We start from the raw sequence: 16664 nt of genomic DNA on the forward strand, positions 1-16664 counted from the left end.
ATAATTCAGCATAATTACTCGGGGAGCTTGTCGCTTAGCACATTCACTTGCACCAACAGTTTGATTTTCTGACTTTTTAGGAATAAATCTAAATTAATAAAGAATGTGAAAATTTTCTGAATTTAGTCTGTAAGTTTCAATACATGTTTTCATTAAGTCTTTGTTATTATTTTTGTTTTATACCACGAGAGGTACCTGGTCCACACAGTCAAAACGTTATCTGTTTCTCCCTGCTCTCAGTCTTCATGCTAAGCTAAGATGACAACCTCCTGGCTATAGCTTGATACTTAATGCGCAGACATGAGAATGAGACATCACCTATTCTGTGTTGGCATGTTTGGTTCAGGAGATATGATGAAAAATACATTATTTGGTTAAGGTAGAGAGTAAAATGTCTGCCATGGCCATCACGTGGCATTTTTGCAGTGACTCCATTTCTAAACATGTTCAGGGCCCCAAACTATAAAAGTGTACCAAGTTTCATGCTTTAATGAAAAAGCCAGCGTATCACCTCAAAGCTGGCACTTATCAGCCAGACTATTACAAACTGTGATTGATTTGATGAGTTTATCAGCAACAGCACGACGCAGATAAACATCAGTATTTATATACATTTACAATGTTTAGATATTGTAAAGCAGAGAATGCACTGTGGTTTGATTCATATCACTGTTGACACACGCAGGATGCTGCCAGCTTTGGTGTCGACAACATGGTTTGAATACGGAAGGTGCTGTCTAGTCTATCTTTACTCCCAGGTGGATTGTAAACACACACACCCCCCCACACACACGAGAATGGTGCACTTAACAAATTACATGCCAAAGCACACCTGTACCTACTTTTGTTTGGATAGTATCCTAAGTGGTTGTTCCCTTTTAAAAATCCAACTAAAACCAGAAAAATGTTTGGTCATTGGTTCAAAGTGAAAGACTTGTGCTCATGCTTTTGGACAGAAGTCTTGTTTTGCTTCAGGCATTGTCTCCTCCTCTGTTTAAGGCAAAAGTCATTTACTTTGTTGGTCTGCCAGTTGGTGCTGCACAGGTAGTGCACAATGGGATGCCGCTGCTGCTGGACACAGTGTTGATGAGAGTGATTAGAATGAACCAGTTGGTAAAGTGTACAAAACAATGAGATGAAAGATGCTAAAATCCTCCATAAAGCCATGGGGAACTGCACATTCTCTCTGGTTTGTCACTACAGCTTAGTTCTTCCACATGACATTTGGTCATTTCATCTGTTGTTCATCCAAACATCAGCCCTAAGGTATTGTGCCAGTGGAACATCTATGGAACACAGGCATGTGGTGAGGTCCGCAAAATGAAGAGCAAAACTACCACCAGTGATTTGAATTACACTGTGATTTTTTTTGTTTTGTTTTTTTGGAGGTGATACATCTGCCTGAACCTTTTAACACCCGGTAATACCAATAACTAATGGAGAAATGTCGGCCTGTTTTTAGTTATATAACTGATTGGTCATTGCATTGAAAATAGGTAAAGTTGGAGGTAGTGTCCTGTGTCCATTTTACTCAGAGACTTTGTTTTTGTGGCTGGCATAAAGGAGAAACCTGCCTGTCAGAGGTATGTGATTGGGACAGGCAGTGAAGTCTTCACTCCCTTCACTGGTTTAAATTGGTGCGTCAGCCCAGATTTGCGTTTCCATGCAACAGGGATACCTGCTTGAGCTTATGTGCTTGGTAACCATTTTTCTGTCAGCTCCACTGGTGTTATTGTGGCCAACATCTTTCTTGTACTGTTGTCAGAGTTTTTCATTCTCTTTTCACTTCATGAACCTACGCTGGATGCCCATCTCGTCCAGCTTACTTGCAGTGTCTCAGAAGCACAGTTTGCATAATCCAGTTGTGACTTGTTTTACATTGTATACACTGTTTGAAAGAGATTTTTAGCTCTCTAATGATATGTGTATTATTTTCATGCTTCAAATATTGAGCAAAATACGTGACATTACGTAATGACCGTCATTGAGCCATGACTCTGAGATAAAGGTATTTAAAGTTTGCAGTACGGAGGCCACAAGGATACATGACAGAGCCCATTCGTCTTCCAAGCTGGGAGCTCGTGCTGTTCTCCAGGAGAGTGAAAAATACCCAGAAAAGATGGTGGACACTTTGATTTCATAGCCAACAAGGAAACAATAAAGAACATACCCAACAATACCATGAAGCAAAACAAAAAAAATGATGATTAATGAACAAAGTTCATCGTTGACTTTTTTTTTTTTTTTTTTTTTTTTTTTTTTTTCAAGGGCGGATCTTGACACACCAAAGGAATCACTTCCATCTCTTCCATAACAATAAATCCGGATGAATTATACTTTGGTGCTCATGGTTTTGGTAAATTGAATTAAACAATTGAATTGTTGAGAATCTGATCGAACTAGTGATGTGTAGAATGTCCATATTGACAACAATGTAAACATTTAACGTTATATATTGATGTACCATGCTAAGCCACTAAGAACTACATTTTCTTAAGCAGGTTGCTGGTCGTAACCTGATGGGTTTTAAGATGTTTTAATATTCTATAAGCCAAAACTTTACTTAAAAAAAACCAAAAAAAAAAAACCTCATTGTCCTAGACGGGTCCATGTCATTGGTTCGACAGCCCATTGGTCCGACATCCCATTAGTCCGACGGTCCGCGGTGCTGAACGGGCGTATTTCTACCTTGATGGTGCGCCGCGACCGGCTCTGGGTCAGCTGGGAAAGGCTTGAGGCGAAGCAGGCTCACAGCTTATGTGTTTGTCACTTTCTTTTTCATTTTAACCCACACCATGATCTTTTCCTGACCCTAACCAAGTGGTTTTTGTGCCTAAACCTAACCAGACCTTAACCACAGGGCATCATGATGATTTCGGAACAACGGGACTTCGGAACAATGGGTTTAATATGGTCGGACCAATGGGCTGTCGGACCAATGGGCAGTTCCCGTCCTAGACCGTACCCTGTTACTACCTTGTTAAGCCTTTTATTCATAATTTCAGGGAGATATAAAGGACGGGAGGGAGACTGGCACTGACTAAAAGTCGCTGGTAGTTGCTGGTGGTCTTTTCGGGCCTTTGACCCAACTCCAGGGATGGTCCATCATGAGCATGACTCGGCACAACAGACCCCCAGGAACTACTTTACACAAGAGATGGTGATAAAAAAAAAGCAAATATTTCCACTTATACTTTTGGCATTTTGAGGTTTAAATTTATAATCAGGTGTTTCCAAAAGCTTGGCAGGCATTTTGAAGCATTACCACAGGAATTACAGGTACCTGTGAAAGCTCTTTCAGTGAAAAGAGAGCGTTATTCACCACAGCATTATTCCAGGTGGAGGTTAAGGGTTTCAGTGAGAGTTACAGTGTTGGCAGCGAGTATGAAACATTAGCAGGCTTTAGTTAAAGTCATATACAGCTGTATAGGAGCATGGAGAGCACAGTTATAAATAAATAATCACTATCTCCAAACACATCCATGGGGGGTGCACTGACTGTACATGTAATTGCCTTGATATCAGCCAGTATCTGTATATGTACCATGAGAAGATAAGGGTCCTAACACACACACACACACACACACACACACACACATCTATACCATGTTCCCTGGAGTCAAACATTAAAGTGAAACACTTGCATGCCCAGGTAATGTCTACATGTTGCTGTCATGTGTGTGTGTGTGTGTGTGTACACGTGTGTCTTTTAGCTACGAAGAAACTTATCTTTACTTAACACACACACAGACATTTTAGGTGCCAGGGTGACCGTGGCCGTGTTAAACGGGAGCACTCTTAACTTCCTCCATTATGGATGGCTGTGGTGAAATATGGATGACTTTGGCTTCCCCAGTGCAGTGTGTTAAGCTGCTGTGGCCTGCTGAGTGTCACGGGTCAAAAGGCTGAAAGGCAACATGGATTTAAAGACTAAATGACTTTGACCTGGGTGCAGGGATAGGGAAGGAACACACACAAGCAAGAGTCTGGTCACACACACACACACACATAAGCTGCATACATCCTACTGAAAATGCAGTCGCATAAACAAAGGTTAGAGAGTTTAATAGCATGGAAACAGCAGATAATATCAATGTTAGGAGGTTAAACCACAACACTCGAGCAGAAATGACTTTGTTCCTGTCTTCAGCTTTGATGTATGTGTGTGTGTGCAGACCCAGTGACAGAGGCAGAGAAAGCAATAATGTCTGAGAAAGAGAGATCTTATTGTGTACCAGAAATACTTCTTGAATCAATGTTGCACTTGTACATGGAAAAGTTTGCTTTTACATCATTTTATTCCTTTATTGTGTGTGTTGAAACTTTACTTTTATGTAAAGGCATTTTAAAATCACCACGATAAAAATAGTCCTCTTCGTTTTTCTTAATTTTTTCCAAACAGCTCTTAAATGAATGCACAACTTTTTCTAACCATATTACCAAAATATACGAACAAAGCTGATTCCTTTATGAAGCTCTATGTTAAGTTTATTCAGAAAGACAATACTTTTCATACTCAGGCTTCAAGTTCTTCCTCACCCTGCCATTCACTCCTTACATGTTTGCTCACACACTGTCTCTAGGTGTCATTGTCTGGGTCTGTCAATTGAGTCATCAGCTGATTCACATCAACCAGTAGCACAGCGACACACCCTCTCTGTCAGCCTATCATCTTACTGCTCCTCATTTTAAAAACAGTTCTTTGCTAATGGAAGCTAATTTTCACCAGCAAAAAAATAGGCTAAAAACCATTAAAGCAAAATGTACCTACCAGAAGAGGGTCTTTTAATACTTGTAATTAACACCCCTGCCTCTTTCACATGATCACGCTTGTGGCAGGATAGGAAAACCCAAGACCTTTTTAGACAGGAATTGTGCAAATTTGCAGGAAAGCCCAATCAGTCTTTTTTCAGCATTGGCAGTATAAAAACAAAATCGAGCAAAATGCCACCTACGTAATCTTGTTCATACAGAATGTGCCTTTTTCGGGGCAATGGGGGGGCGTGAGCAAGCAACAAAACCTGTAGCTCAGCGTGTGACGTAAACAGTGACGTCGGAGGGAAGCCACGGCTGGTCAGTCCTTCGGCGATTCTCTCGTAAGTCGGCCTGTTTTTCACCGTTCCCGTCATCTGACGGTTAATGGCCTCTTCGTTTGCGAGGCCAAGGAGGGTGCGCAATTCCTTGTCTCCCCAGTTGCTCATCTTTACAGTGTCTGTCAGGTTTGCGTTTCCCTCTTGCTACTAGCTGCTCGCTAATTCCTGCTATCAGCTGTTTCCTGTTTATCCACCGCCAGTGGCTCGCACGTGTGGCGTCATCAACAGCCCCTCCCACAAATCATCAACAGCCCCTCCCATTGCGGAAGGCCACCTCGGTCTGTTTAAACTAAAAGGCTTCCGCCAATATGACTACCCTATGAGGCGGAAAATTGAGCACCTCGGATCAACTCGCCAATCCAGCTTTGTGTGTGTAAACGCTCACAGCTTGCTGGCAAATCAGCCTAACATTTGCGGTAAATCTGGCAGTGTAAGTGGCTCCAGATTTGACTAAGACGGCCAATGGGGTTCATGAGACCAGATAACAAACGGATACCCTGGGTGTGTTGAACTTGCTTCACAGTACAGGCCTCAGCACAGTGCCCTATTCACTTTCCTTAGTTAGAAAATAAGATTGGAAAATTCAAATAATGTTTCAAACAACAACAAAGAAAAAAGGATATCATGCTGCCTCACCTATTGACAGGTACGAGGTGTTGTAAAGACAAATACCCCTGCAGTGAGATTTCAGTCAAATATTCACCTTAACCAAAAACACTAAAACCCTAAGCACACTGTGGCACTCAGACTGGAGTATCAGCTGACAGTTGTGTTTTATTAAAAACTAGCAGAAGTCGAAGCCTTAAACCCTCCTGCTGGGAAGCCACTTAAACATAATGACTGACTGTGCATGTGTGTTTTTGCCTCGCCTTCACCTCATTAGGAATCCAAGTTGTTTCTGTAAGTGCGTCTTACACATCTGTATATGAATGTGTGTGTGTGTGTGCGTGTGTGTGTCCATGGCTAGTTGACTCTCTATTAGTAGAACCCAGTTTGAGTGTGTGGCCTGAAGGCCTATTTGTTGAAACGACACAAAGCCTTGTTGGATTACTGAATTATTAGATCAAACTGCTTTTGTGATTCTAAATTACCAACCTATTGTGTGAGTGTGTTGCTGAGTGTGTGCGTGTGTGTGTTTGTTTTCATGGGATGTTTAGCAGCGCCAAAAGCAGTTAGTGCTAATGAACGTCACAGAGCTACTCCACAGTTCGCATTCATATATTCTGCACAGAGATGCCCACACACACACACATACACACACACACACACACACACACGTTTGATATGTAAAACATAAAGTGACTTGAACCTGCAATTGTCTGATTGAACAAGGCTCTATGTCAATACAACAAATAAGCACTCAGACACACATTCAAACGGACTTCTGCTGAGTCCAACAGGACACACGCAACAACCCACAGCAATTAACACTCTGTATGTCTTTTCTACCTCTCACTTCTAATTACATCGCTGTGAAACTAGTTGACAATAGAGGGGATCAGGAAACACCTAACACAATTGTCCCACTGTGAGTAAATGAGCCATGTTTCATCAGTAAACTGATAATAAATGGCTGCGGGTGAGCGGAGTGCCTCGTTCAGTAATACGAATAATAACTGAATGAATGGACAGATGGACTGATCCAATTTCACAATAACTTATCATTTCAATTATTAATTAGCAGCAGTTAAAAATTAACCAGTGTTGAGAGAAAATGTTGAGTGCATGGAGCAGTGTGTAAGATTTAGGGAGATTCAGTAGTGTAGTGGTGAGGATTCCAGATTGCAACCAGCTGAAATGTCTCCTTGCTAGAATTCCTTCAGTGTTCGGGAGGTTTTTACAGGGAGCCAAATTATCTGCAGACGTCTCCTTGTCTCCAAATGAACCGGGTGAATAAAACTGCTAAATACACTGAATAAAGCAGTTTAACATTACAGTGGCACATCAGTGCGGAAATGTGAATGGCCCTATCTTGAGCCAGTGTTTGGTTTGTCCTACTGGACCACTGGACAACAAAAGAAAGAGGCCTGGGTGGGTTAAAATGTTAGGAAACAAAGACAGTAAGGAAGCAAATAGTTACTGTTTGATTGAGGGAGTGACGGGGGAATGAAGAAAGAGGAAGTAGGTGAAAGAAGCAAAAAAGGAATGAAGGAAAACAGGAGGGAAGGCTAAAAAAGCTATAAGACAGAAGGAGGGAAAAGATGAAGTAAGAAGGAGTGGCCAAAAGCAGAAAGAAAGGATGAAGGAAGGATAGGATGGAGAGCGGAAGGAGGGAGGAGGGGTAGAAGGCAAAAAAGATGAGAGACATGACTTGTGAATGAAAGGGGACAATTAAGCTTTGTTCCCTTCCGGAGACAATGCTGCTATTAACTCTGGAAACAATCTCTTTCTCCCTCTCTCTCTCACACACACACACACACACACACACACACACACACACACACACACACACACAGTCTTCCCTGATGCATCTGACTTGAACAACCTGCCGGGACAAAGCTGCTATTAAATGCTTGAGCTGTGTCTGTGCACTCCTCTCTGTCATTTTCTTCGCTTCTTCCTTCATCTCTGACTCTCCGTCTGTCTCTCAGTGCTTCAGTCATTCTCACTCTTTTATTGTGCCTCCACCACTGTCACTCTTTTCATATTCTTTTCTTTCTCTCTGGATCTCCTATCTTTCTTGTGTCCCGTGTCACAGATACGTTAAATGTGTATGTTTATGTAGCAGATATATTTAAAGTCAAGATTTCTTTACATTTAAATTTTTACTTTTATGTCATGACAACAGTGTAGTTAAGATTTGGTTGAGTTTAGGCACAAAAACACTTGGTTAGAGTTAGAAAAACACAATGCTCTCACCTAAAATACCCAGTTTGGGCACTGAAAACACAGCTGAAAACATCCTCAACTCCGATTAAAAACACCTGCTTTTGTTGGTCCTGAGTAGTGGTCTGCTGTCTGTCTCCCCTCGGTGTCACGCCATCCACCATCCCCTTCAACTCCTGATGAGAAACTCAGCTCATACAGTATACATTAAATGTAGACTCAAGACTTTTCTCTTTGATGAAGCTTATACACTGCTCAAAAATGATAAGAGAACACTTAAATCACACCGCAGATGTTGATGAACTAAATATTCAAGTTGAAAATCTTTACTGACGCAAATTGAGTAATTTGTTGAGAACTAAATGACAAAACAATGGAAACCAAAATCATCAACCCACTCAGAGCTGGATTCAAAATCACATTGAAAATCAAAGTAAGACATTGAAATCACAGGCTGATTCAACTTGTGATTTTTATCACGACAACTCTTGGTGTTATACTATGACCATTGAGTGCTGATTATTTTTGAGCAGTGTAGTTAGGGCTGGCTCAGGCTTGCCTTGGACCAGCCCCTAGTTAGGCTGATACAGGCCTAGTCTGCCAGGGATCTTCCTTTGATACACTGAGCCCTGTCTCTCCTTCTCTCTCTGTCTTCATTTGCTATTATTCATGTCCTTTTTCGCATATCACTTACTTGGTTTCTCCCCAGGAGCAACTGGTTGCAAGTGGATTGTGGGTAACGGTTGTGCTGCTGCGACGGTCCTGATGCCTCCTACTTCTGCAATTAGTATTAGTTGTACCTCTACTGTTTTACATATGTGATTATTACTGTCACATGTATATACTTTCATACAGTAATACATACCTATAATGTATACACTATCAAACTACTATTATTAAATATTTCTATAATTATTGTTGTTGTGGTTATTGTCATTACTGTTGCTGCTGTGGATTTCTCTCTGTCCCCTCTGGTTACTACTATTTTTTTTCCCATTAAGTTTTTTTTTTTGTTTTTTTTTTTTTTTGGGAGAGTTCTTTCTTGTCTGCTGTGTGGGTCCAAGGACAGAGGGATGTTGTATGCTGCAAAGCCCTCAGAGACAATTTGTGACTTGTGATACTGGGCTTTATAAATTAAATTGAAAAGAACTGAAATCGAATTTAATCTGAACTACGTCATAAATACGAAACATATAAATGTAATATGGTTTGCAGAAACGTACGATGCCAATATTTCTGTCTGCCAGCTGGGCTGCCTCAAAGGAATTGTTTAACCCTCAACCTTAAAATAGCCTGTTCATGTCCTTTCCAAGAGTGAGATGAGCAGGTAGATATCAATCTTACATCTTTGCTAGCTTCATAAAAACTGAAAGGGAGAAACAGCTAGCTAGCTTATCACTTTTTACCATTTGTTTAACCCATACATAAACAGCAATGTAAAGTGAGACTTTGTAGGTTTAGGGGACCTACATGCTGGAACAGCTTCCTCCACCCTTGTTGAAGTGCTTTAGAAGAACCCAGGCTGTATGCATAAGCACAAAAGCCCATATTACTGTGTTAGCACCTCAGTGTTCAACTTAGGTACACTGTAATGTTTGCACAGGATTTTATTTCCAGCAGTGCCTGTAACAGTGCTTATATCTTGAGAATATAGTCTTCAAAGCCCATTAAGATGAAGGTGACATCTACAAAACTAAAAACTTTTCAACAGAAGTTAGTCCGCTCTTCGCTGACAGCTGTTCCAACAACAAGCTGCGACTTTGGGGAAAAAAACAAACATAATGTAAAAGCCAGAACACTCAGTTTTAACTTTTCCAAATCTCCATGATCATTAAATCCTTATGTTTGCCTCACAATCAGAGCGGCTTGCCATTGACCAACCAGGGACTGCTAAAGATGATCACTGGTCTTTGGCTAGCTTGGAACTACTTTTCCTGGTCAACATTACACTTTAACATTATTGCATGTTTTTTACTGAATAATGCATTTCTCCTGATTACAATGTACGAAATCATTTTGTTCAGCTTGATGATTTCAATCAAACCTAGCCAGCAGATCCTGCAGGGTTTAATTACTGTAGCTACTCCACAGAGAACTTTCACATCCACACTGTGGAAGGCGGACGGAGGAGGTAAGTTCATCTTATTTTTTCCAGGCTGTCATAAACTATTTCAGCTTTGTGTTTAGAGACTATGAGGCTGTGTAACTTTCACATCTGTCTGAGGGGGTGACTAAGACCATGAATAAGCCAAACATCTCTGCCTCCACTCTCAGTAAACGTCTTCACTTTAGTGTGCAACACCTAAATCAGCTGCATTTGTGTATAAATGTACTAGGCAGATGGATAAATTGTTTTTCAAAATATCTTCCCCTTTGAACTCCGCCTAAAATCACACATTATAACATAAACAGTGTAAAGGTGACAGCTTATCTTAAATTGTTAGTGACTGTATTCTTAAACTTTGTACAGAGTCAGACAGTTTCCCCCTTTTAGTTTTTATGCAAAGTTATCAGGGCTATCGCAGATCCTTTAAAAGTCTTACAAGACATTGAATTAAAATCGCAAAGTAACTGAAACATTCATTTTTCCGTAACCGCTCATCCTGTTGGGGGTCACAGGGGGGCTGGAGCCTCTCCCATTGGGCGAGAGGCAGTGTACGCCCAGGACAGGCCGCCAGACTATCACAAGGCTGACACATTCATGCCCACTTTTGACCCAATAGCCAGTTTTAGAGTCACCAATTAACCTAACCTGAACGACTGTAGGAGGAAGCCAGAGTACCCAAAGAAAACCCAGGCTGGAACATGCGGACTCCACACAGAAGGGCTACTGCCCCCCGGGTTCAAACCAGAAACCCTCTGGCTGTGAGGCAACAATGCTGCTACTGTTCCACCTGCCAATAACTAAAGTTAACTGAAAAAAATTTAAAAAAAGAAAAAAACAAACAAACATGGAACTCATCTCACATTAACGTCACACAGATAGAGACAGCGGAATCAACATGCTGATATTTTGTTTCTGGACGGGATTCCTAGCGGAGAATCCACTGTCCGCTAGCTAGCAGGCCCCCAGGAAGTGTGCCAGGCTTTGAAGCCAATGTGCATGGTTGCCAGACAGTGGTACTGCAATTGGTCTGTCATGTGATGCCCTATGACCTAATAACACTGGCAGAAGAGGCATCTGTAAATATGTGGATATATTTTGTTGAGCATCACCACCCCTGCGAAATGACTCGATTCACGATCTGGAATTGATCCATTGATACATCTGATAACATTTGGAAAGTCCAGAAGAGCCACAAGACTAAATCTTTTTATCCCCATTCAAGTTAGTGGAGTGCTAAACAGGGAGTTAACCGTCTGACCGACCAACATTTGTATGTGGGGCTCATGTGGGTAGTAAATGGGCTAAAAAATGGGCCCTACATGTGACTGTCCACAGGTTCCATAATGGCCCTGTGACATTTGCCCACATGGGTGGGTTTACCCAAGTGGGCCACAGATGAGATGCCCATTTTGGACCCATACCCACTTTGTACCCAGGTAGTCCCAGCATGACCCAGCAGGGCCCACTTGGGCAAAGCCACCCATGGTTGCAATTGGCATAGAACACATGTACAATCCAAAATAGGGCCCATTTTTCAGCCTATTTACTACCCACATAGGCCCCACATACAAATGTCAGCTTGCACAGTGCGGAAGTAGTGCCGATAATCCTTGGATCATTCAGGTAATTTTATACATGGCAATGGAACCGTTTTGGCTTAACTCTCACAGAAATGAATGGAGCCCCACATTCATGCTTTATGTAGACCTACTAATACATCAATGCTAGCTAGTTGTCACTGTACCCTGGATGAAAACTGTCTAATCGAGCAACATATCACAACATGGCTGATATTGGTACAAGGCAATGCATACAAGGCTGAGTGTATTTTATGCAAAAAGTTTTTTGAACAAAAAAGGGAGTGAAATCTTTGATCCTTTCGATTTCAATCTTTTTATTTCACTTTAAGAGAGATTGACTGAAGCAAAATGCTAGACTTCACCTTAAAGTCCTGTCCAGCTTTGCTGAAGACATCCACTGTACTCCGAGGACCTTCTGTCCCACTTCCAAGTGCGTGTGAGTTTGTGTAGGAGGTTGTTGCAGAGAGTAAACTGATAAACCATTGCCCTGCCATTGATATAGCAACGGAAAATGGGAACAAAATTACATTTCCTATCTCAGAATGGCACAGCTCCAGAGATCTGTGTGGTAGTCTGTCTCTACCTCCTGCTTTTCTCCTCTGTCTCTGCCTCTCTTCTCTTATTGTCTTGCTGAGTCTTTCTAAACAAAGTATGGAGGAGTAATATTGTCTGCCAGCTTCTCTCCTCCTTCCTTCCCTCCTTCCCTGGCTCTTCATCTCTCCCCATTTCCCCATTTTTCTTTTGGATAATGAGTCTGCAATTAGGCTGTAAAATGACCCATTTGTTGTCTCTTTGCAACTACTGACTACACAGGAGGGCATAATAGTTCCACTTTGCACGACACACTTCCTCAAATTAGCTGTGCATCAAACTTTTTAGAGCTGTCGCATTCGACAACAGAGCCATTGTCCAAGCTCTTCAACACTATGACTGTGCATGTTTCTGTGAAATAAAAAGAAAAGGGGAGTGCGTGTAAATGCTATGAACACTGTAAATACCCCTTTGAATATCATCTTGATCACTATCATCTGATGACATAAAAAGAGCATTGGAGACAGGAACTTTTAGAGAGGGGAATGAATGGTGTCACTATAACAGTGTAGTTCCACTATACATGACCAATTTGCTTAAACTTGCGTCTGGCCGCTTGTGGCGGCAGTTTTATTGGCTGTCTTGATGTGAGCACCATTTGAACCTCTTGTTGCACCACCACCTTGGTCTGCTTGCAGGTATCCCAGCATCATTTGCGCTGTAAATCAGTTGCTTCCAATACACAATGAATTAGGCTTTTTAAAATTAAATCCACCACACAGTCAACTACATATTTAGTATGCCACTGATTTCAAGTTCAAGTGAGCCTACATCTCCAACAGCTCCTACTTTGGCCACAGGGGTTAAACCCACTAGTTAAGGAAAAGACTCAAGTCACAAGTCACATTCCTTCACAGGCTGTAGCCTACAACTTCATACATAGCATCCACTGAAGATCATCCTGAGGTTAAGATATAGCCTTGAGGCTCCTTACATTGAATGTACAATATGCATCCATTTTGCCCCCAAGATTTTAATCTTTAATAGTGGAATAATGTTTACATGCTTTTGCTGTGAGACAAACACACACTTGAACAGCTGCTTTTTTTTGTCCCTGCTTGGTTTCCTCATGAGACCATTCAGAGTGAGGTATGAACCATCCGAGCCTTAAATATATTCTAGCATTAAGCACCACAAATACAGCTGACAGTTTTTTTCCCATCATTTGTTAAAAGTTGGGGCATCGGTAGCGTAGTGGATAGTGCCAACGCCCCATGTACAGAGGCATTGCCTCACTGCAGCAGCCACGGGCTCAAATCCAGCTTACGGCCCCTTGCTGCATTTCAGTCCCCACTCTCTCTCTCCATCTCCCCATTTCACTCTCTGTCCTGTCATTAAAGGCAAAAGGCCCACAAAAATAATCTTAAAAAAAAAAAAGAAGTTAAAAATGACATGTGTTTCCTCTATATTCTCCCAATTACTATTTTTTGTTTTTTACAATCAAAAATTTAGCTCCTTGACATTTTGCTATAACACCTTGGCGAATACAAATGTTTCTGAAGGTCCAACTAAAGGCAACTGGAGACAGCTGGCCCTGCAATTATTAATTAATATTTTTTTAACCTATGGTCACACATTCCAGCTAATATTACACAAATATGTTAACCAATAATAGAATAAGTGGGAAATAAGGGTCTAAAAAGAATTCTAGCAGTGTGAAGACTATCACTTTATTGTATTTTACTTGACTATTAACACCCTGCTTAATGAAGAAAGGCAAATGCAAGATAACAATGGTTCATAAACCCAGAAACAGTTTATGGGAGCACTGCTGTTGATACCTCACATGATCATTGTAATAACAGGTTTTAATGAGCGCAGCTCCCAGGGCGAGATGATGAGTTGTTGGACAATTTCTCATAAGTGGGTCAAGGTCTGGAAATATCTAACACTCCAGAATAATACAAGTGTACCATGTTATGACAATGGCAAATCATGCTACGCATTAAAAGTTATATAGATACATACATTGTGTACATTTTAGTAAATGTATGTTGACATCCTGCTGTCTGGCAGATGATATGTTAAGGCCTCTAGGTCCACCCTAAATCTTCAGGCTGAATTGATTCATTCATTTTCTCTACCTGCTTAGTCCTCTTCTGAGTCATGTGGGACTGGAGCCTATTCAAGCTTACTTTGGACTCAGGGCAATGAGACTGAAAAAAACAAACAAAAAAAGGCTGCCTCGTAGAAAGTGCACGTGTCTGCTTACTTAAAGTACTGATTTGTTTTTCTAGTTTGTTTTTCCATTTTAAAAAATCAGAAATCACTAGATCAGTATCTTCTTATGAAGCCATTTTAATTTGGGATAAACAGTAATGTCGCTCAACAAGTGTCATGTTTCCAATCAGATGGAGCAAAGCAAAACCCAGATCCTGAGAGCCAGACAAATGTGCAGGCGCATGTTGTACTTGTTCTGGCAGATGCATCTGCACTGCCTGTGTGAGAAATTAGTGTTGTAATACTGTGTTTTAGGTCTCTGAATTTGCAAGCTATGTTGGTTTGGAAGTGATTGGCTTTAACAGAGTCCTGGACCACTTGCTGGCAGAGGCCGTGCAAGTAACTACACCCACCACTGACCATTCACCCTCTATCCAAAAAATGAGGCAGGAGACGTATCCACAAATAGACCACCAGATTGTTTTGCCATGTAACAAAAGTGAGTTTACATGATCATTTTGTATCTCATAAAACAAAATCACAAGTATAAGTGAATTGTTTTTCAATTCCCTCCACCCCATACCCACCCTGGTCGGTTTTTCTTATGTCAGCAAATTAAAACATCACTGTTCAGGTAAGAGTAAAAAGATTTTTGCACCTTCCAAAAAGAAGGTGGCAATGAGCCACTTGGCCTTTACAGAAGGAGTGTGTCCAGTCACTTCTGGTATTCATGTGCTTCATGTGAAAAGATGCTGTGGGTAAGACTTACATACAATACCCTCTGATAGTAGGAACTCTAGTCTATTCCGACAGTCCAGAGGCCTTACCAGGTGCAAGGGATACTTAAATTAATATTCATTAGTAGATGTAGTAGATTTGCCGTAACTTTGCTTCTATTGTGTCCCCCTTGCCAGACCTCCTCAGACCCATTATGAGATTGGTTTGGGGAGAGAAGTGCAAGCAGGCTTTATAGAACGTTAAAAGTCTTCTCTGTAGCTCTCCAGTGCTGTTGGCTCCAGACTTTTGCAGTACTATTGAAGTTGGAGGGTGACACACGTTGTACTGGGGCCGTTGTTGTATTGCTACAGGAAGATTCCTTTGGCACTGATGACCCATTTCATTACTTCTCTAAGAAGTTCTTTGCAGCCAAGTGTTTGTACAGCACAACTGAAAATAAAGCCGTAAGCCGTTGTGTGATTGATCTGTGTGTTCTAGGTGCAGCTCACTGATTTGAAGGCGTGGGCAGGGTCTATACAAGTAAGTCCTTACTCTGCTTTGCCCACAGTCTCTAACTCCTCCCAGACTCAGCTCTTTGTTTTTTTTCTTATTTGATTTTTTTCTTTTTGTAAATAAGTATTATGCTGTTGCATTTAACCCACTGTCGTATAACTCCTTATTTTGCAGCTTTCAAGCTGGTTGTAACAATTGACAAATGGACTTGCACTTGTACAGCTGCTTTATAGTCACTCAAAGGGCTTTTTACACCATGAATATATGACACATTCACTCATTCACTTGTGGAAATGACTGCTTTGGCATCTTCAACCATGGCAATGTGAATATGGATGGATCTAATAGAGTCAGCATGGAGCCACCCAAGAATCCACTTGGTAACAGTGGTTGCTTTACACAATTCTAATAACCTTAAGTACACTAAGAGGTTACCACATACCACATCTGGTTTATGAGCCTAGCTTAGCACACTTGGCAAAGTGAAAACTGTTAGAAAGGAGACAGACATCCTCCTTATCCAGAGCTTTTAGGGTTAGCAGAGGATGGTTTTGATCCATCGACCTCTGGGTTATGGGCCCAGCACGCTTCCGCTGCGCCACTCTGCTCAATGCTTCCATCTGCCATTAATGGTGATTGATTGTTTGAATACCTTCAACCAATCAGACTTAAGAGCAACAGTCAACATTGACATTGCTTGAATGACATGTGTTTTCAAGGTGAGAAGAATCAGATATTGACCTTTGGCGATATTTTCCACTCCATAATAAATTCTTATGTCACTAAAGATACTTGTGGCAATGACTGCTTTGTCATCTTAAACCATGGCAATGTGAATATGGATGGAATTGGTAGAGTCAGCACGGAGCCAGCCAAACATCCGCTTTTAGTAACAGAGGTTGCTTCCCACAAGTCTAATACCCTTAAATACACCAATAAGAGGTATATGCACTTTAGCACATGTGTCTCTTTACCTGATATCAGACAATGTCAAATGGCAGTGGTGCGATTTGAACCCACACCTCCTGAGAGACTGGAGCCTTAATCCAGCGCCTTAGACCACTCGGCCACACTACC

At 41.4% G+C, this 16664-nt stretch overlaps 2 non-coding genes across 2 annotated transcripts; both read right to left on the reverse strand.

The window, feature by feature from the left end:
* Positions 1-16123: 16123 nt before the first annotated feature.
* trnam-cau (transfer RNA methionine (anticodon CAU)) lies at positions 16124-16195 on the reverse strand. Its single transcript has one exon. It is a non-coding gene; the product is annotated as a tRNA-Met (tRNA).
* Positions 16196-16582: 387 nt separating this feature from the next.
* On the reverse strand, positions 16583-16664 carry trnal-aag (transfer RNA leucine (anticodon AAG)). The gene has a single exon. It is a non-coding gene; the product is annotated as a tRNA-Leu (tRNA).

Source organism: Epinephelus moara, chromosome 4, assembly GCF_006386435.1.
Source record: "Epinephelus moara isolate mb chromosome 4, YSFRI_EMoa_1.0, whole genome shotgun sequence".
In the NCBI taxonomy this organism is placed as follows: Eukaryota; Metazoa; Chordata; class Actinopteri; order Perciformes; family Serranidae; genus Epinephelus; species Epinephelus moara.